At 41.9% G+C, this 22,839-nt stretch overlaps 1 long non-coding RNA gene across 1 annotated transcript; it reads right to left on the bottom strand.

Annotated features, from left to right (window-relative positions):
- Nucleotides 1–3,949: 3,949 nt before the first annotated feature.
- On the bottom strand, nt 3,950–21,852 carry LOC116052145. Its single transcript, XR_004105502.1, has 3 exons — nt 21,718–21,852; nt 16,879–16,883; nt 3,950–3,963 (listed from the first exon to the last, which is right to left on the bottom strand). It is a non-coding gene; the product is annotated as an uncharacterized LOC116052145 (long non-coding RNA).
- Between the last annotated feature and the right edge of the window lie 987 nt (nt 21,853–22,839).

Below are 22,839 nucleotides of genomic sequence, written 5' to 3'. Positions count from 1 at the left end.
TTTAAAATTCAAACAAATAGCCCATCTCTGTTTGCACACTGTCTCGCTACGCTCACATACACTTTCTCCTTGTCTCTACAAGCTCCATCTCCTTCCAGATGATTTGCAGTCACAACATGTCTATTTCTTAAGGGACAAAGTCTGGAAATGAATCCCGCTGCTGGAGCGTGATATCAGAGCGGCACAGTGATCCATCTGTCCACTGCAGGTGGGATTTTCATATGGAAATATTTATTTAAAGACAGGAGAGTTGACCAAGCGTGAACACTTTTTGTCAGATCTGCCCCACTTCATATTTGTTCACCTTGGACACATTGATGCAGAGGAGCTGTCAACGTCTCAAAAACTCTTATCTTGGAAAACTTCCCACAGCTTCCTCAACCCATAATCTAATTGACAATGAAGAACATTCACGGATGAATCGGTTGCCTGCTTGTTGCCTGAACAAACAAGTGAAGACTGCAAATTAGATGCTAAACATAAACTCACATTCGGGATGAGTTCAGGTATCTAAAAGGTCACGGAGTTATCAAGTGTGGCTTGTTTTAAATGCTCTTCTTTTCTGTATAATCAAATCTACTGTCACCTTCACAACACAACAATATATATAAATACTATATAATCAAACACTCAAAACAATAGTATATACAGTATACTATAAATTATCCAGTTGTAGGAGAGACTTTTCCTTATGTTTAAGGGGACTCCAGGCAAAACGAAAATCTCCCATATCATGTTTTCTTTCCAAATAGTGGAAAGAAAACATTTTACCAAACTGTCTATTTGTGTCTGTAGATTTCCCCCAATATTCACCAAAAGTTAACATAAGACAGTGCCTCATTTGCATATTTAAACTAGATCTGAAATGATTAATTGAGTAACTAGAAAAATTCAATTTCTGAAATTAATCGATTCAAAATTATTTACATACCTTAAAAGGTTTTTCTCATACTTTAAAGCTATAGTGTGTAGTTTCTGTTGCCCCCATGAGGAATTCTAAGTAATGACAACAACACAGTTGGCGCGTCCACATGATGCAAGCCTTCCGTGATCGTGCAACGTCACCCCCACCCTTCCTCCATGCAGTAGCTAGAAGCCAAGGAGGACACGGAGGATTAAAAAAAACATGGACTCTTCAGAAGAGGTCATTTTCTTCACGCGAGCTTCTGGGCGGGAAAGTCGCCGGACGCCACAATCTTCTGAACATAGTCATACTGAGAAATACAGAGAGAGTTGATAGTCTTAATTAGCTTTGTGGCAACTCATTTGGCAATGGCTTGAATGTAACAGACGTTCATTAATATCAAAATGTTACACACTGAAGCGCTAAACCCGAAATCTCCACTTCAGTAGCACTTACATACACCAAATTTTTCACTTCTATTCATATACAGTATTCTGAGGGCTTTGTTCATATATCATCCACAGCCTGATTCAAACAACACTGTACACATGACTGATATCATTGCGACATTCAACAACGTTATCGCATAGTGCATATTTCTCCTCATATCGTGCAGCCCTAACGACTACTCAAAGCATTTCTACACAGTTCGGGAACCGTTCACACACATCCACACACTGTGGCTGAGGCTGCTGTACACGGTGGACGCCTGCTCATCAGATAAACATTCACACACACACACCCCGATGGCGCAGCATCGAGAGCAATTCTTGGACACTTGGACATGGGACTGCAGGGCCAGGGATCCAACCACCAACCATGCGATTCAAGGGCTCACGTTTTGTTTTAACATTGGAAGGGGGTGGGACACACACACACACACACATTATAACCAGGGTCCGGGTCCTTCCACAGGAAACTTTGAGCACCAAAAACCTTTTTACGAATTTTTATGCAGCAATTTGTTTGGCACAAGTAGACACAATTATTGTGTTCTGTTACAACGTTTATAGATCTTGACATTTCCTTCCCCACTTGATGGAAACATGACTATATATTCGCCCGCCGCTCATGGGTGAAATTAAGTATTTGAGTTCATTAGAACTGAACATCAGCGGGCAACAAACAGACTGAGAGAAAATCCTCCCATCAGCCACTCCTGCTGAGAAAACAGAGGAGGCAATTCGTAGGTTAAAAGCTGATCAATCCACTTGTGGTGATGGCTTTTTATCAAATCTTCAAGGAGGAGCCGAACTCTTTAGTCCCATCATCCTCTCTCAAACAGAGCCTCAAACAGAGCAGATCCAGCCCATTATGGGAAGAGGAGAAACACAAACTGCCAGTCAGAGTGAAACTCAGTTGAAATCCGGCTGAACTTTAGTAATGGTTAAATGGGGCATTTTAGAAGTCTGGCGCTCAGACAAAATTACAGACGACTGCGCCTCCGATTCTGCCATCTGTGTGTAAATAGACCGAGGTGAGCGTCAGTGTTCAAATATTATAAGAATGAAGCTGGTCAGGCATTCTGTTTATTTTTAAGTTTTTGTTAACTAGAGTGTGTGTGTGTGTGTGTGTGTGTGTGTGTGTGTGTATGTGTGTGAGGAAGGTCTGGCTAGTCCACACAGCATTCTGGGATGGGAGAAAAACGTGCTCTGGTTTATTGGAATTACTTGTTGGGCGGCTGTGGCTCAGGTGTAGAGGTGGTCGCCTACCAATCGGAAAGGTTGGTGGTTCGATCCCTGGCCCTGCAGTCTCATGTCGAAGTGTCCTTGGGCAAGACACTGAACCTCCGAGTTGCCCCCGATGCTGCGCCATCGGTGCGTAAATGTGCAAAACCCCAGCAGGGGTAAGAATCTTCCCATTTTCATCCATCCAACAGTTTTAATTTGTAGGGAACATTAACAGGTCGGGTTTTGGATCAAACTGAACGAATCAGCAAAGCGATGAATAATGGCCGTCTCTATTGTCTTTGTTTTCGGTCGTCTTGTACAAATCAGTAGGGATCTTTTCACAAGTTTTCATTAGGGTTGGGTATCGAAACCTGGTTCCACTATGGAACCGGTTCCTGCGCAACCGGTAGAAATCGGACCAGATTAGAACGCAAATCTCGGTTCCTCATTTCGGTTCCACTTAATGTGTCAACTGAAATATTTTCCCTCTGTCGCTCCGAGACAGACGTATCACACTTTCTCTGTAGTCTACCGTTATCTAGCTACCGTAAATGTAGGCTACTTTTAAAATGCCATATTTTCCCTCTGGGCTCACCAAAACGGACGTACAAGCATATTACGGCTAGCCTGGTCCTACCAGACTCTCGTACATTTCATTTGTACAGAGTCTGGCCACTCTCCATTGACAAGTGTTAACTTCCTTGAAGGCGGGTACTCTGTTGAAGTTTAAAACCATTGGATCTGCCCAGAGCCACTCCGGTAGCCTGGCTCCGCCCTCCTACTTACTGTCTGGTAGGACCAGGCTAACAAGAGGGGAAACGACAACAACTATCGGCTTAGCATCGCTAGCGTTAGCTTTAGCCAACTCCTTCACCACTAACGGAGCGAGCTGGAAAATCAGACTGTTCCTGAACCCCGTGGGAAGGAGGGCCACAACATCATGGCCGCCAACACAACTCAGCAAAGATTGTTTTTGCTCGGGCTTTAACTTCTGGATATTCGGCAGCGTTGCCACAACGGACCGCATCTTTCTCCGCCGCCATTACGAAACTACAACTCAAACTAGCGCAAGTCACGACATCAACATCATCATTCTCAGCCACTCCCTCTGTTCGTTGATTGGACCGCCAAATATTTGGCCGGAGAAAACCCAAGAATATACCGCAAACCCAGATGTAGTACTGAAGGAAAATGAAAATTGAGCGGAAGTACGTAAGAGGGCGGAGCCAGGCTATATTACGGCTACCACATCTATAAAGAGCCTTTCTTTGATGTCATTTTTCAGTTTCTCAAGGAATTTTCAAGTTTAGGAATCGGAATCGTTTTAAAAGTACCGCTTTGGCATCGGAATCGTAATAATCCAAACAATACCCAACCCTAGTTTTCATGCTTTCATGTCATGTGTCCTGGACTCTAAATTGCTCCACATCTGGATAAATAAGTGCTAAATAATCTTATTTCATCCTTTTTTTTTCAGACGCTGTAATGTGCTGCTTCACCCGTCGGTCAAGGATAGCACAGTGAAGAGTTTAAGTACCAAGCCTGTGATCAACGCGCATCTCCAGTCGATGTTTCCTGAAGGAGTGAAGTTTAAAGATCAGATGGCCTCTCCAGTTTCTGCACAGCGCAGATCTAGCAATCGATACTGGGAAATGTGGGGGTGGTGACACACAATGAGTCTCATTAACATTTCTGACTGAACGTATTGATTGTGTTGCATTTGATGGCTGCAAAGTGGCAGTAAAATCAACCAGCGGATCCTCTTTGGAAGGCTACAAAAGCAGAGTTTCTGCAGGTTTCACCAAGTGAAATCTAAGACCTATTCAGACCATTATGAATGAAATTCAAGACCTTCATAACAGCATCAACTAAGCCCTGAATTCAGTTTTTTTCAAGCCAGATATCGTTAAACTTGTACTTCCCCAAAGCTGAAGAATAAAATCCATTTTATGTCTGTGGTATGAAAAAATTTGAACAATCGACAACTTCTCAGTCCCTCTCCCCTTTCCGTTAAAGCAGCCATATTATGTTCATTTTCAGGTTCATAATTGTATTTTAAGGTTGTACCAGAATAGGTTTACATGGTTTAATTTTCAAAAAACACCATATTTTTGTTGTACTGCACCGCTCTCTCTCACTGCTGCAGATCCTCTTTTCAGCTGGTCTCTGTTTTAGCTACAGAGTGAGACCTCTTTTCTTCTTCTTCTTCTGTACTATCTTTGATTGCACTGCACATGCGCAGTAGCTGTGTGAACTTGTGTGTGTTGTAGCAGTGCTTTGCTATTGAGGACGAGGTAGCATGCCAGCGTTAGCATTAGCGTTAGCATGCTAACGCTAACGCTACGAGCTAATGGTTGCGGTTAGCCTGCTTGTTTCGGCTTGTGACGTCACAAGCCGTGCCGATTTTGAACAGCTCACCCAGAGACTGAAGGCAGGACACATTCAGAAACCGTATCTCACTCTAAACAGCATGGATGGATTTTTTTCAGAGTTTGTATGTGTGTGGAAGCACCAGAGACACAAAATAGCACCCCAAATCCCAGAAAAAGTGATTTTTTTCATAATATGGGCACTTTAAAGCCCAAAACGGTCTCCTAAGCCCGTCCCCCCACAAGGGAGAATGAATGTGTGTGCATGAGCAGTGATTGACACACAGTTAGACACCCCGGCCCTGATTGGTGCATCTGAACAGTTAGAAATCTAGAAAAGAACATCTGAACAGGTAGAGGTGGATTTTTGCAAATCACACTACAGGCTGTAGGTGGAGCCAGAGGAGCAAGATTTTTTTTAATTACCTGCTTCATGTAGTTCTGCTGGAACATAGGGTCAGTTTGAGCAAATATGACAGAAAGTTAGTTTTATAAGTCTTACCCACTGCACCTTTAATGTGTTTTTAACATATTTTGTATGCACATTTCTAAAAGGAAAAGACACAGAGAGAGAGAGAGAGAGAGAGAGAGAGAGAGAGAGAGAGAGAGAGAGCTCACCTGCAGAGGAAACATCTCTTTGATGCTTTTTAAACATCACAACACTTTTAATCAGAAGTTTTGTATCAACTCTTCTCTAATAACTCAGATTGAATTGGAACTAGAAAATGCGTGTGAATGCTGAAAAGCTGAAGCTACACAGCATTGCTGGCTAAAATGCACAAGAAGAACTTTAGTCAGACGATCACCAAAGTCTTTAGGCTACAACATCTGGAACACATGAATATTTGTCCCAAATCTCATTGGAATCAACGCAGAACTTGTTGAGATATTTCAGTCTGGGCCAACGCATCCACACTGCCATCCCTACAGCAAAAAAAATCAGAAGTTGTGCATAAAAAGGAGCCCAACAATAAAAGTGTCAGTTTGACGCTCACACGGTTTATTTTACTGTACATCAGCAAATGTTCATGTTCTTTGTGATGAGGAGAGCCCAGAGCACCGCACGGACACAAAGAAACATCAAACACGTCTCCGGACTAGCTCTCAGTCTCGCAGCAGAAATATCTGAACCATCAGTCAGACTCAAAGCCAACAGAGTAGCAGTAGTGTCTGTGAGTGTGTGTGTGTGTGTGTGTGTGTGTGTGTGTGTGTGTGTGTGTGTATACGTGAGTGAGTGAGTGTATGTGTATATGTGTGTGTATGTGTGTGTGTGTGTGTGTGTGTGTGTGTGTGTGTACGTGAGTGAGTGAGTGTATGTATGTGTATGTGTGTGTGTGAGTGAGTGTATGTGTATATGTGTGTGTATGTGTGTGTGTGTGTGTGTACGTGTGTGAGTGAGTGTATGTGTATGTGTGTGTACGTGAGTGAGTGAGTGTGTACGTGAGTCTGTCTGTGTGTGTGTGTGTTTGTGTGTGTGTGTGTGTGTGTGTGTGTGTGTGTACGTGAGTGAGTGAGTGTATGTATACGTGTGTGAGTGAGTGTATGTGTACGTGTGTGTGTACGTGAGCGAGTCTGTCTGTCTGTGTCTGTCTGTCTGTGTCTGTCTGTCTGTCTGTGTCTGTGTGTGTGTGTGTGTGTGTGTGTGTGTGTGTGTGTGTCTGTGTGTGTGTGTGTGTGTGTGTGTGTGTCTGTGTGTGTGTGTGTGTGTGTGTGTGTGTGTGTGTGTGTGTGGTACATGATCTTGGTAAGCAATTTGACAACATTGTAGTGAATATTATTTTCGGTGCATCAAAAAGAATGCTCATTAAGATACCAGCAGACAAGCTAATCCAGCACATATTAGTACAAAGACACATCAAACATGTCTCCGTACCAGCTGTCAGTCTCCCAGCGGGGCTTTAAAAAGCAGAAATATCTGAACCATCAGTCAGACTCAAAGCCAACAGAGTAGTAAACACACACAGCAGTTTCATTCCAATTCAATTACTGTACAATCTGTCGACACTTAGGATTGGTTTTCCCTAGAAAATATACAACAAAAGACGGACGTTTACAGCCGAGCAGGTAGGAAAGCACGCTGACACGGTGTATTATTTATGAACTGAGCGATACCAGGCTAAGGTTTTCCCTCTTTCGTTCTTGAAAAAAAAAAAAACATCCACAAAAGCCTTTTTTTTAACCCTTGCGTTGTCTTCCCGTCGACCATGCAACTTTGTGTTTTTCTGGGTTGAAATTTATTTATTTATTTATTTATTAATTTATTCAATTTTTGTTCTCACTTTTAATCAAATTTTGTTGTCACTTTTTTGGCATTTTTTTAATTACGTTTTTGTCAAATTTTTTTGTCGCTTTTTCCGATGTTTTTTTTCTCACTTATTTCCAAATTTTTGGTCACTTTTTTTTTTTTTTTTTTAAGTTTTGTCACCTTTGGCGATGTTTTTGATGGGTTTTTTGTCACTTTTTTCACCGTTTTTTTTGTCTTGTAGTTCTGATATAGAAAGTTTTTGTAAACGGGTCAAATTTGACCTAAGGACAACATGAGGGTTAAAATAAATCTAAATGATAACGCAAAAACCCAATTGATGCCGAGACCATGTCAAACCAACATGACCCATGCCATGTCCGCCATTGCACTCCCATTTTCCCAGTCCACACGACAACTCTTGAGATGGAGTTTCTAGAAAAATCTTAACCCCCGGTCAGAGTTACAAACACATCTTCCGACGCAGGCTGAAAGTACATCCCTTCTGACTGCACCTTGGAATAAAAAGAAAAGATAATGTGGCTCTTTGTAGTTTGGCTTATTTGAAGCTAATGTACTTGCACTTGTTTCTTGCTGTCCTGAGTTGTACCTTCAAGTTTGGTATTTGAAGCTGAGGTAAAAAAGCGTTGGTATTTGAGGCTGAGGTACGTGACAAAGCTTCGATATTTGAGGCTGAGGTACGTAAAAAAGCGTTGGTATTTGAGGCTGAGGTACGTGACAAAGCTTCGATATTTGAGGCTGAGGTACGTGACAAAGCTTCGATATTTGAGGCTGAGGTACGTAAAAAAGCGTTGGTATTTGAGGCTGAGGTACGTGACAAAGCGTTGGTATTTGAGGCTGAGGTAAGTGACAAAGCTTCGATATTTGAGGCTGAGGTACGTGAAAAAGCGTCGGTATTTGAGGCTGAGGTACGTGAAAAAGCGTCGGTATTTGAGGCTGAGGTACGTGACAAAGCGTTGGTATTTGAGGCTGAGGTACGTGAAAAAGAGTTGGTATTTGAGGCTGAGGTACGTGACAAAGCGTTGGTATTTGAGGCTGAGGTACGTGACAAAGCGTTGGTATTTGAGGCTGAGGTACGTGAAAAAGAGTTGGTATTTGAGGCTGAGGTAAGTGACAATGCTTCGATATTTGAGGCTGAGGTAAGTGACAAAGCTTCGATATTTGAGGCTGAGGTTTGTCCGGAGTTTGTACCTTCAAGTTTGAAAGCTCTTAATTGGAAGTCACTTTGGATAAAAACATCAGCTAAATCCCATGTAATGTATCCGAAAAAGGTACATTTTCTGTGGACGAAATACCAAATACAGAAAAAGCAATGTTTAGTGCGTGTGTGTGTGTGTGTGTGTGTGTGTGTGTGTGTGGACCAGGCCTGAAATTGGATCATTTCATTTCCGAATGTCCTGCTGAGTTTTTCTTGTAATCGAACAAGCAGTTACAGTAATATTTGCATCCAGTCAGCTGAAATGATCCCGTTAAAGGAACAAAGTAGATCAAACAGTAAACATCACACAGGCAGGATTTACTGCAGGGCCGTTGCTCTGGATTTCATCACTTCATCAGGTGTTCCTACTATTTCGTCCACCGCACTGGGAGACACACATTTGAATATCCACAACACAAACACACACACACACACGGGTGCATTAGAGTCTTTTACCACAGCAATCATTTTAAATATGGGTGCAACTAACGGTTATTTTCAATGTTGATTAAAGTCTGGATTACTTTCTGGATTAATGGAGGAGTTGTTTGTCAGAAAATGGTGAAACAATGTGGATCATAGTTTCCCAAAAGCCCAAGACGACGTCCTCAAATGTCTTGTTTTGTCCACAACTCAAAGATATTCAGTTTACTGTCACAGAGAAGAGAAGAAACTAGAACATGTTCACATTTAACAAGCTGACATCACACAAGTTTGACTTTTTTTTTTTCGTAAAAAATTACTCGCACCGATGGCAATTCATTTAATAGTTAACAACTACTGGATGAATCTTTGCAGCTCTGCTATCAAACCCATTATGCACGACTACAGTCGAGCACAAACGTCCTTGTTTATATTCGTGAGCATGTCGGATTTGATGAATGTGCGTCAAAAGATGCAACTGACAAGAATGCAAAAACAGCAAACACTGACCTGATCACAGCAGCTCTGTGTGTTGTGCAATCTGCCCACGTCTCTCTCTCTCTCTCACACACACACACACACACACACACACACACACACACACACACACACACACACACACACACACGCCACGGCAGCACAGAGTTGCGATCTCGCTAATTGCCATTGGGTTTGAGATGACCTTCGGTTGATTGGAAGTTTACATCCTGAAACAAACACACACACACACACACACACACACACAATGAACTCATGAACATATGTGACTCAAACCACACAGCAGATTAACACACGCACACAAAAGTTATTATGAAGTGTTTGAAGAGGGAGAGTGAAGGACAAGGCGTTCAATCACACACACATACACACACACCCTAGTGCCAGTTACACACACACACACACACACACACACACACACACACACACACACACACCTGAAACCGAAGATGCTAATTGGTGGTTTCTGTCCATCACAAAGCGGCGAGGCGGGAGGCATTATATCTGACCTAAACAAAGAACATCAGCATCATTAATATGACCTTTGACCTGACATGAGAGTTTCTTGCATGAGGTCTCTTCTTACACACTGAATGTTGCAAAGAAAGAAATGTGCAGAGAATAAACTCGGCTGCAGCGTAGTTTGGTCAGAAGTCGGCGCGCTATAGGCAACGCCTGGCTTAAATCTGCCAATAAACTGAGTCTTAAGTCTCTAATTTAAGGTCCAATTGTGGTCCACATGAGAAAACAGTTGATCAGTCCTTTGTTATCCCTCCTGTTGTCTTCGGGTCAGATTTGACGTATATTCAAAACGTTTCTATATCATAACGTGCATGGTTCCATACAACCATTACTCTTCACAAGTAAAATAAATGATCAGCTCACTACTTTCATTGAATTTGGGTGTTTTATTCAATTTTATAGCATTTGGAGAGAAAAAAAATGATAAAAGAATGTTGAAAAGAGTGAGAAAAATATCGGAAATAGCTTCAAAATCGTGGGGGAAAAAAACGTCCAAAAAGCGCAGGCAAAATGTGACAAACACATCGGTAAGAAGTGACAAAAAAACGTATAAAAAACTTTGGGGAAAAGCGACAGACGCGTCGAAAAAGACGACCACAACGTTAAAAAAAATGGCAATTTTGACCCAGAAAAATAAAAAGTTGCACGGTCGACGGGAAGACAACACAAGGGTTAAGTTAAATGTTCCTAATATACGTCAAAACGTATCCAGCAAGGGCATCTCCATATTTCATTTAGCGTCAACTCTACTTCCACAAAGGCAAAAAAATCACCACAAGCTGGCGCGAAAAACTTTTTTGCACAATTATGGTTCAGTTTCATAGATTTTCGCAGGTTCCATTCAGCTTTTGTGGTATCGTATGTGAATGGAAACATGGCTACAGATACAAAAGTGGAGTAAAAATAGATGTCAGCACGCTGCACAAAGGATCCAGCAGCGCATGCATGCTAAGTGTGTGAGCACAGCAAAGCTTTCTCCTGAGCAAACAAAAGATGCAGATCTATAGAACACAATGAACACACACACACACACACACCAAACAGCGCTTGTATCTTTATATCACACAGTGACATTTTCCTTCACCGTTGTTATCTCCGCAGCCAATCACAGGTGGGTTTACTCAACAAAGGTTATTCCGAGGAGGGTTGCCACGGAGTTGAAAGCAGACAGAAAGAAGAAATCAAAGAGATGGTGACGCGTACACTTGCTCTTCACGTGTCACTCGGAAGCACGTAACGCCGCGGCCTCGATGTCACAGGGTTCAACTCGTGACACGTGACCTTTGCCACGATGTTTGCCGTGTGTCGTCCCTCGTCTGTCTCCCGTGGGACTTCCTGTTGATCCACTGCCTAGTAACGGAGAAATGCCATGGAGATGAAGTCAGATAAAAGGTTCCTAGGTTGTCAGCAGAGGAATTCAGCAGTTAATTATTGGCTGTTTAGTGGGTTTTTTAATGTTCTACATAACATGTTTTTTTACGGAACCACGAAAGCGTCAGAGAAAATATTTGGTGATGCACAAGTTCATTTGTTTTTGACAAACACTATTTTTTTACTCTTTACTTAGTAATATAAACGTTTACTCTATCCTACATTGTACTGCAACTGCTGTAAAAACAACAATTTCCCTGAAATAAATACAGCTATACCTTATCTTGATAAGACTGTACTTTATATTCAAAACAGTATAGAAGCAAACACATTTTCTATTTAAAATTATAATGGGGTAATGGCATCTTGAGCAAAGAATAAAGTTAGTTTCAATGAAGTCAGTGTCTCTGTTCTTTGTTTTGATAGTTGGTCTAGCTGTTGGTGCATGTTAGTGCCTTGTGCGTCTGTATTTAAATGTATTAAATTCGTGACAAAGCTTCGATATTTGAGGCTGAGGTACGTGACAAAGCATCGGTATTTGAGGCCGAGGTACGTGAGAAAGCGTCTATATTTAAGGGTGAGGTTCGTGACAAAGTATCAGTTTTTGAGGCTGAAGTAAGTCGGTATTTGAGGCTGAGGTACGTGACAAAGCATCGGTATTTGAGGCTGAGGTACGTGAGAAAGCGTCTATATTTAAGGGTGAGTTTCGTGACAAAGCATCGGTATTCGAGGCTGAGGTACGTGAGAAAGCGTCTATATTTAAGGGTGAGTTTCGTGACAAAGCATCGGTATTCGAGGCTGAGGTACGTGAGAAAGCGTCTATATTTAAGGGTGAGTTTCGTGACAAAGCATCAGTATTTGAGGCTGAGGTACGTGAGAAAGCGTCTATATTTAAGGGTGAGTTTGTGACAAAGTATCGGTTTTTCAGGCTGAAGTAAGTCACAATAAGTCGGCATTTGAGGCTGAGGTACGTGACAAAGCGTTGGTATTCGAGGCTGAGGTACGTGAGAAAGCGTCTATATTTAAGGGTGAGTTTCGTGACAAAGTATCATTTTTTTTTTTTTTTTTTTTTTTTTTTAGATTATTTTTTGGGGGCTTTTCCCTTTATTATAGTGACAGTGGATAGACATGAAAGGGGGAGAGAGAGATAGGGAATGACACGCAGCAAAGGGCCGCAGGTCGGATTCGAACCTGGGTAAAGTACCGAAGTAAAGTATCGGTTTTTGAGGCTGAAGTCACAATAAGTCTGTATTTGAGGCTGAGGTACGTGACAAAGCATCGGTATTTGAGGCTGAGGTACGTGACAAAGCATCGGTATTTGAGGCTGAGGTACGTGACAAAGCGTCTATATTTAAGGGTGAGTTTCGTGACAAAGTATCGGTATTTGAGGCTGAAGTAAGTCGGTATTTGAGGCTGAGGTACGTGAGAAAGCGTCTATATTTAAGGGTGAGGGTCGCGACAAAGTATCGGTTTTTGAAGCTGAAGTCACAATAAGTCGTATTTGAGGCTGAGGTTTGTAACAAAGTGTCGGTATTTTAGGCTGAAGTTCGTGACAAAGTGTCGGTATTTGACGAGTCGGGGAACTTTCTGTGAAAGCCGTGTGGAGGGAATCCTCAGACTATTTTTTTCTTAAGGTATCTGCATCTTTAAGGTGTTCAGTACATGTAGGAATGAATATTTAACAGCAAATCAAAACTGGTGACTGACAGCGCCGTTTCTCAGCTCAGCCATGATTCAAAGTGTGTTACTTTTTCATTAAAAGCTCATTAAAGGATCAGAAAGATCACAGACTCAATCACAATCTGATCATTTTGTAAGAGGAACACGTACAGTGCTTGTTAGAGGGAAGATTAATTAAATCAAGAGCACAAATGAGTTTCTTATTTTCGTGACACCTCCCGGGCTCCATACATTTGAAACAATCAGTCTGATGCTTTTTAATTAATTGAGATGAATTAGAGAAAGTGAGACAAACTTGGAGAAAGTGACCAACTGCTTCCAGTTTAATTCAGCTCAGGTTTGTCGAACGCAGCCGGACAATCTACAAGATTCCAATCGAAGGGGCTGTAGCTGGAATTAAAATGTGATCTGTATCTGCATATCTTATCTGGATAATAGGAAGTATAAACTGAAAATGCTCTCAACAGGAGCTGATGGGATGTGCCGGAGTATGAAAAGGTGGAAATGTAACCGAGACGGCAGGCGTGAGAAAGTGTCCACACGAGGGATTAGAGCGTCACCAGCAGAGGAAGAAAAGTTCTCGCCATGAGAAGTCAAGTCACGCTAAGTCAAACTTTATTTGTATAGTGTGGTGCCTTAAATAGTAATGCTGTGATGCTGTATGAAGAGGAATCCGCCGACACTGTTCTTGATTATAAAAAGGTTTATTACAAGCAAAGATTCAGCAGCAATTTTACAAACTCCTGCAGAGAGCTTGGAGAACGACCAACCCAAACCTCAAAATTTGCCGCTCTGCCTTTTCTTTGTGTGGACAAAACTTATATCTCAAGGCATTGAATTAGCATAGGACGTGATTTGTAAGTATACCATTGGATCAGATAACTAGCCAATCAATGCCTGTTATCTGGCACAACTCCAAAAAAGGTATCTTCTGTCTTGGCGGGACCTCTACTCATGTTAACAATTTCCAGATGTTCTCAGTAAATGTAGAGTAAAGTTCATAGGACTCCCTTATAACAAACCTTTAGGACAAAGTTTATAGAAAGTTATAGAATGGTCATATACTACATTTCCCCCCTTCGAGACTTAATAAAGTCTCGAAAAACAAGAAGAGTAAGATCACAACAAAAGAACAATTTCTCCAACACATGTTCCTTGTAGTATGATTTTAACAATACAATAACTTTATGGAGTGTGAGAGTGAAAACCTGTCTGGCAGCTATCTATATACTCCAATAGCACCTTTAAAGTCCCAGTGTGTAACATTTCTAGTTGTTCATTATCAAAATCTGTGTTGCCCGTTCAGACTTGTCCTTTTTCATGAATATTTACCACCACCATCAATTCCAAGTATTCCTTTTGGCTTGAATTTTTTTACATTTGCATTTGCATGAACTGGGGGTAGACGTAGAAATGAAATTTGAATGGTATTATAGAGGAAGCTTGAAAGCTCTAGTCCTCATAAATCCACCGGAGGTTAGAACGCCAACACAAAGAAAGAGAAAGAAAGGTGACGGACATCCGGCCGAAATGAGGGGCATTCGATGGAAATTCCGGCGACATCAGAGCAATCCCGGAAGTGGAAGGTCATGGATGTAGACTAGCTTACTCACAATTAAAAGGCTGAAAAATCTGCTGACATATTTAGTAGAATATGGGATTCAGCGGAGCGTGTAGGAAAGCAGTAAGTTCTCATTTTCAAAAGGGTTATAATGGGTGATTGAGACGCCGTCACTGTGGGTTGAAACATCATTGAGACGCCGTCATTATGGACAAAAAAGCACGGAGAGAGACCGAGCTGTGGTTTGCTCCACATTCAAAGAATTGAGCTCTTTTCGAAGTGCAGTCAGGAGCCCGTAAAGAGAGATTGAATACTATGCAGTTATTTCTCTGTCGTTTCTGACTTCAGTAGGCAGTGCGTTCGAGGGAAAACACACAGGAATAGAAAATGAAATATGATTGGGATGTTTTTCTTCTCGGAACGCAATTGAAAAATATATCACAATGGGTTGTTTTGTTTTTTTTTTACAATGAGGAAGGAAATTATATTTCACAAAGAAATCACAGGCTTTTTCATACAGGAGGAAAACAGCGAAGCAAGAAATGGCAAAAAGTGCATAGCGCCCCTTTAAAAAAGGAGCATCCAACACCTGACCAATGCCACGACTAGGACTTGAAATTATCCTTGTGGTTACATGTAGTGATAGACCGATTTTATCGGCTGGCCGATATATCGAGCCGATATTTGCATTTTTACGTGTATCGGCATTGGCCGATAACGCGGCTGCTGCGTTCGCCGATAGTTTTTTTCCTGTCATAATTTACAGACAGGAGACGCTGCACCCATCCATATGATGCACATTGCACACATAATTTGGGTGATATGAATGTAAAATGATTGCAGAAGTGACAGTGATGTGTTTTTGTTTATTATTTGTAAAGAAACGGCAGAGCAGGTTCCGAAAACAAATCCAGTGTGGCAGGGTTTACGTTTTTATGATGTAAATTGAGGGAGCAAAAGCAGTATCGGCACCAAATATCGGCTCAAGAAAATCGGCAGCCCGTATCAGTCATCAGCAGTATCGGTATCGGCACTAAAAAATCCATATCAGGCGATCCCTAGTTATGTGATCACTATGCTGAGTCACAGCAGTGGTCTCACCTAGAATGACTCGGCATGTAGGTTTTCTCAGACTAAATTTCAGTATTTGTAAAAAAGTTTCAGCGTCCGTTCAAATAAAAAAATCTAAACTGAAGGTATTTGTTTTCTCAGCTCGCCTGGTTGAACAGGCCTCTGAATGTAGAACACAAGTCAGAAAAGCCAATTCAATATTTTAAAAGTAAGTACACTTAGTCATTAGATATGTTTCTACAGTCAGTCTGAAGATTAAAAAACCCCGATCTCTGTGGCTGTTGGAGTGAGGATCCGTCTTTGTTCTTGTTCGGATTCTTTATTCATCTTTTAAATTACACCTCGAGAGTCAGAGAAAACCTTTAATTACATCCTGACATCTACCGTGTAGAGATGGTTTTATGAATAACTCATGCTGCCATTTCTAATATTCGCTTAACTATCTTGTGTCAAGAACGAGTACAAATTGAAGGCTCTTTCCGCTGGGAAATCTCCACGTTGACATTCAAATGCATGAACCGATGCACTAAAAACCTGGAGAAAAACAAGGGACGAGGGACTGAATCTGTGACATGTTTACAGTTTCTCATGGTGTGTGTGCCTCTAAAGCCCCTGAGAACACCAACCCAGCAGCCGACCGTTGGCAGAAAAGGGAGTTGGACTGATGAGTCAGCTCCCCGAGGTCCAAAAAGTGGCTCCGAACACACCAAAGCGACGCCGACTTGAGTGTACGTTCTGTGCGTGCGCGAGACGTAATATGTCTCCATAACAGCAAGCGGCACTAATCTGTATTGTCCCCCAAAAAATGAAAACCGGCAGCTGATTGGACGAACGCGTCACATGGGTCTGGCTGCTCCCGGATTTTTCAACTGGGCACAATGGCGGCTCGTTCAGAATACGATCTCATATTTATTTTTTTTTAAATATGTTTATTGCAGAACAACAATGGGTTCAGACTGCATTTGTTCATACAAGCAACTTTTTTTTTTTTTTTTTTACATTTTCTTATCCGTACAATAACATCAATAACAATAAGCAGCAACAAAGAACTTACAATTGCAGTTATCTGGCAGATTCTGAATACAATTGTGATGAGGCACCGTAGCAAATATCAAGACTAAGAGACCAGAAAGTAAAACCAGGAGTCAAAAGAGATAAGAAAAATTCCCTTTGAAAACCGCTAATGATACATTATCAATATAAGTGACCCCTCATCACTCAGCTTCCTCCCCCCAGACCCTTTAAATGTTCCAAGACCGGTCTCCATGCCCTATCAAACGCTTTCTCCCTCCCTGCAATCATGAATCTGAGCTTCTCTAAGTGGAGGACTTCACCCAGCTCTCTCAACCACATCTCAAATGAAGGGGCAGCATCTGACTTCCAAAATCGCAATATGAGTTTTTTAGCAAGTACCGTACCCAGATACACTGGCCATTTGTCCCCGCCAGAGTTCAAAGCAATGTCATTTGTAGACCCCAGAATGGCAACCAGGGGGTTGGGTATCCACTGCTTGTTGAAGGCTTTTGAGTAGAAATCAAATACAGAAGACCAGAATAAGTGGAGGCTATGGAGGGCATGTCCAAAATTGGTGTGTGAGGGTGCCCTCTTGGTTTTTACACTTATTGCAAAATGCTGATACAATGGGATACATCTTGCTTACTTTTACTTTTGAGTAATGCAACCTGTGTATTACTTTAAATTGTATTAGATTAAGTCTCGCATTCACTGAGCAACTATGAATGTTCATAAGACATGAATTTCTGAAAACATTTTAAGCGAGAAATAGGCCGTGCAGTTGCTGAATCTGTCTTCATTTCAGATCGACAAAGGTCAGTTTAAAAGATTTTCGTCCAATTTTGAGAGGCTTAGTCACGCTTATCCCGCTCGTCATTTCCGGGTTAGCGCTCCACCAATCAGATTGGTTATTGAGTCGACTCAGGTCGGCCAAAATGAATGCCGGCAGCTCCTCCGACTGACAACGGCACACACCGAACAGACTCGAGTCACTGACTTTGCCAGACTGTCCGACGGCCGATTATCAGGTTGGTTTGTCAGGGCCATAAGCATTAAAGTGTCCTTGTTTTGTCCACAAATGCAGTAATCAGTCCCTCCAGAAAAACGCGATCATGCGATCGCATAATTCAAAGGGGGGGGGCGCATTTTTTCAAATACGCCGCACTTTTGCCGCATAAATTGCCGCATAAATTGCCGCATAAATTGCCGCATAAATTGCCGATTTCCGTGCAAAATATGCGGGGCTTGCATGATTTCATAATCCCCGCATTTTCGTTGCAAAAAAGTCACACATATATCTTAGCAGAAAGTTGAAAAATGTTGCGTTTACTTCACAAAAGAGCAGCCATTTTCCCCTGTTGCCTAGGAACGTTATGAAGTGACGTAATTACGCGACGTGAACTTCATCGAAAAGCAGGGTGTTGGAGGTTGAATTTGACATGTACTTTGAGTCTCTTAAGTTGGTATCCAATAAGAAAGCTATCTTAATATCTGATGTCTACTCAAATTTCTTTGTTTAAGTGCTCCTGCTGTCTATATTATTAACGATTTTTGAAAGTCTGTCTCTTTTGTATCTTTTATTTCCCTCTGTTTAGACTATTACTTTTATTTTTACTTTCATATAAGTAATATATATTTGTATATATTTTTGTATCTTATTTGTTACGTATTGCGATGACTGAATATCTGTAAACTTTTTTGAAATAAAGTTTTAAAAAAGAGCAGGGTATTGGGGGAATCACTTTTTTCTCTCTTTTTCATCAAACCGCAATTTTTGCAAGTTCCCGCAATTTCATATAATTTTGCATAAAATTGCATAAATATCCCGCATATTCCATCGCATTTTTTAAGAAAACGTGCTGCATAATCAAGGATTTTTGCCCGCAACAATCACAAAAAAACTCCGCATTTTTCTGGAAGGACTGAGTAATAATACAGAACATTCTTCAGAATTCGACGTTTCCATTCAGGCTTTCTAAACTCGTGTAAAAACCTGAGTTTCAGACACTGTTCGATGATCCGATTGCTACTTGAGGCACACTGAGGCCTTCATCCTCCGTTAACACTTAAAAACTAAAAGGTCGGTGGGGGCAACAAGAGGCAATTTATTGTGAATTTAACCTTTAACCCTCTGGGGTCTGAGCCATTTTCCCCCAATCTTTGTGTCGCCTGGTTTCCTTTTGTAGTAATGCTTGTATAACCTCTACCCTGTAATGCACAATCAAGATAAAGCCATCAGAAAATGTACGCAGCAGGGTTGTTACAATACAAATGATTGTATAAATTGTTATACGACCTACGAAAGGTTACATGTTACTTCTAAAAGTCAAAGGGTGAAGAAGAACAAAAGTGGCGAACATTGGGGGTCTCATATCGGAATTTAACCCAGACCTCGCAAACAAACGCAAGTCCCCGTCCTGCTAGAAAAAACACAAAGAGACGCAATAATGATTCAAACAGGAATGAAAAGGTCAGAGATAACAATGTTTCTTTGGCTGCTGAGACAAAAACATAATTAGAATCCATCAGTGTGACATTACAACACGAATTCATTACGAGTGAATATTTAATTAAAGATAACACCAAAACAAACTGGCAAGCAGTTCGTCACAGGTGAGTTTCCAAAAGGGGGGTTGTTTACTCTAATGGAGTTTTAGAGCTGAAAGATGGGAAGAGAGAGCTGACGGCAAGGTGAGAGCGGACGGGAGAGGAGGGTGAGAAAAATGTTTCCTCTCGGGGGGAGACGGAGATAGGCGATGATGTTATTTATAACCCGATGGTGTCCTCAGTCAGATGACCTGACCTTAACGGTCTTCCTTTCTTTCACCTCTGCTGTAGTTCATTTAATCGAATCCCTTAAACACCCCCTATCTAGTCTGGATATCACCAGACCAAGCTCAATCTTTTGAAGATTGAACATTAGTCTGGGGAGTCTGCTCTGTATTTACTACTGCACAAGAGGCATGATCGATGGGCATAGTTCAGATGACTCTGGGCACAATTGGATTGTCCGGCTTTTACCAAAGCGGGTTGGTAGTAAGGCAAACCCATCCTTCTTTTGTAGGAATTGTTCCAGGGCAAGTTTCTGTTCTTCTTTTAAAACAGCAGTGATAGTGGCATCAACAGGTTGCTGCGCTTTGGTGGCCGCCATGTTGAATGTAATCAAAAAGCTGCTTGCCGTCGCTTCTCTATCGTCATCGCGTTAAACCCGCCAATAGCGCGCCAGGTGGATAAGCCAGTTTGTGATTGGTCCCCGCAGATTTGTAATGGAAGCAGGATAGATAAACGTGCAGGTTTCCAGCCTGAGCTGCAGGGCCAAATCAAATCGCCAACAGATCAGGCTGGGTTTACCCAGTCTACCCCCTATCCTGTGACGTCCAAAATCTATTCATTTCCTCCTAAAACCTCTGGGGAATCTCATGTCCACCAGACACAAGGACTTCCTGCCCTTGGATATCAACAAGGGCTGGTTTTTAAAAGAAATAAGATTTTCATTTAAATGATCCGATACAGATTCATTAAATCCAGATCGATCAATCTCTGTCTGTATCATATGAAACTACAAGACATGAGGAATCCACTGATACCAACTATGTCGTGCAAGTGTGCAAAAGATCGGCTACGTTTTGGCGAGGAAATAAAACGGTATGGTCATTTTAACCCTCTGAGGTCTAACTGCATTTTTTCAAATTTTCTTAAATTCTTCTTTTAAGGGTATTTGCCTATAATTGATCCCCATGTCTTTCATTTCAAAATGTTCAGAACAAACTTCTCTTTAGGCCCTGTTTACACGTGGATTATTTTTGAAAAACGGAGCCATTTCCCTTCGTTTGTGCCCTTCGTTTACACGCAAACGGAGAATTGGCCTCTGAAAACGAGTCTTTCTAAAAACTCCAGCCAGAGTGGAGATTTTGGAAAACTTCGTTTGCACATTTGCAAACTTTGACTGAGACAAACGGAGGTTTAGGCAGCCGAGGAAGTGAGGAAGAGGAGAGAGAGGAAGTGATTCGTTGCTGTTGTTGCTATTTTCGGAATTCTGATTGGCTGATGTAGGCTTGAGCTTCTCGTTACACTGCCACCTACAGGTTTGTAGATTGAGATTGTACAGGATTGGCACGCTCTTGACGGCATTGACGGCATATATACACACATATATACAACTGACAGCTGTGCACAATGTTATTTTTGAAAATGGAGAGGTTGAAATGTCCGTTTATGAAAATAGTGTAAACGAAGCAATAGTGGGACCCAAATTTGCTCCAGAGCACTACGGATGGAAATTAGCCCATGGCTACAAACCGGCATGTTTACAAGCATGTATTCCATGTTTGTTCATTAACATGCACTGTCCCAATCAAATAAATAAATTAAATTAAATTAAACCCACACAGGTGTTTTCAGTTATTCTGGCTGATTAGACTCTGCTCTGGTTGAAGGGGGGCCGGAGCTTTGATGGGAACTTATGCTGCGTTCCAGGCAACACGTAACTCGTGTTTTCACAACCTTCTACCCCGTGAAAGTGCCCGTGAACTCGTACCAGATCGTTGTACTCCCAGTTACAGTTTTTGACGTCACACACACATAAACAACAATTGATGCTGTACAGATGCCGGTGATTAACGGTGAGAAGTAGAAATAAATAGACATAAATAGGCAACGTAAAGTAATTCCGCACATTGTAATCAAAACAATACACATACGATTGTGTACTACTACAGGTTATGTTTATTAAATGAAGCCCAAAATATTTCGCAGACTAGAAATCGCTAGTATCAGCTAGCGCTAGCTAACGTCAACGTCAGGTAGCCGCTAGCTAACGCTAGCTAGAAGGGTTTGTGGTGACTTTGCCTGGAACACTACCAAGTTGTGAGTCGTGACTTGAAGTCGTAACTAAGGGCTAAAAATTGCGTCTGGAGCGCAGTTTAATGCTACGTTTACACATGACCGGCTATTTTCATGAACGGACATTTCAACCTCTCCGTTTTCAAAAAATTTGTGCACAGCTGTCAGTTTTCAGAAAAGTGTTCGTTTACACAAACCCGAGTATATATGCCGTCAAGAGCACATCAAACCCACGTTAGCCAATCAGAATCCTGAAAATAGCAACAACAGCAACTAATCACTTCCTCTTTCTCTCCCTCAGTTGCCTAAACCGCCGTTTGTTTCAGTTTACGTGCAAACGAAGATTTCAAAAATCTCCATTCTGGCCGGAGTTTTTAGAAAGACTCGTTTTCAGAGGGGAATTCTCAGTTTGCGTGTAAGCGAAGGGCACAAACGAAGGTTTTTCAAAATAACCATGTACGTGTAAACGGGGCTTCAGTGTGCATGGAGGTTGGGAAACACAAACCTGCTTGTGGAGGAAAAAAAGGTGAGGAGGAAACTCCTTAATAGTGTGCTGCTGTGTGTGCTCTCCATGTGCCTCTGCTGTCCCTTCACTCTCTGCCTTGTTATCACCTCCCCCACTCTACCTGAGCACTGATTACGCTCCGGTGTGCAACAGGCAGAGGGACACAGAGAGAGAGACAGAGGGAGAAAAGACACACACACACACACACACACACAACTTTGCACGGATACAAGTCTAAGGTTTAGGGGACATCAACGGAAGAAAAAGACATTTTTGAGTGAAGGGAACATCAAGAAACACTCTATAACTTCAGCAGAGAGCATTATAAATCCCTCCAGAGACTTCAACATGCTAACTAAAGTCTCTCCGTGCCAATATAAAAGGCGTTGACGCATGCATCCTGCATTACGTTTATGATTAATGCTTCTGTCCGTCACACAGCCGTGCTTTTCGCGCCTGCTCGTGCTTTCTAAACTCTTTAAAGTCAAGCCAAAGTGACCGACAAGTGTATACGTCTGACAGCGTGCAAGAAAACATGGCCTGCGTGTCTTCCGCGGCGACGTGACTCACCCTGACACTTGACTAGATGGAGTTTCCACTCCATTTGCCAAAAAATAAGTCAAAGTGCCACACAGCTCTCGGTGTGTTTACGGCTGCGGATTCACCCAGCCGTCTCAAGAGTCCGCCTCGAGCTCTCGCTGAGAATCACCTGAGTGGCCTCTGAATGTGTCCCTGGGACTGTCCTCGACTCACCTCATCTCTCTACGGCCGAGTTTGAGATTTTGAAGTGTTATTCCCACCCGAGCTCAGGTGTCTGTTTTTGTGCCGTCTCACCGCAGCTAAGCCAACAATTGATTCGGCACAAAAGAACATTTTGCACACTGGAAAAAAAAGGCACAAGACAGTGCCGCTGACAGGCTCAGATTAATATTCTAAGTGTCTGACAAC

This window comes from Sander lucioperca, chromosome 17, assembly GCF_008315115.2.
Source record: "Sander lucioperca isolate FBNREF2018 chromosome 17, SLUC_FBN_1.2, whole genome shotgun sequence".
NCBI lineage: Eukaryota > Metazoa > Chordata > Actinopteri > Perciformes > Percidae > Sander > Sander lucioperca.
The sequence above is the reverse complement of the archived record's forward strand: the minus strand, read 5'-3'. Positions and strand labels throughout refer to the sequence as shown.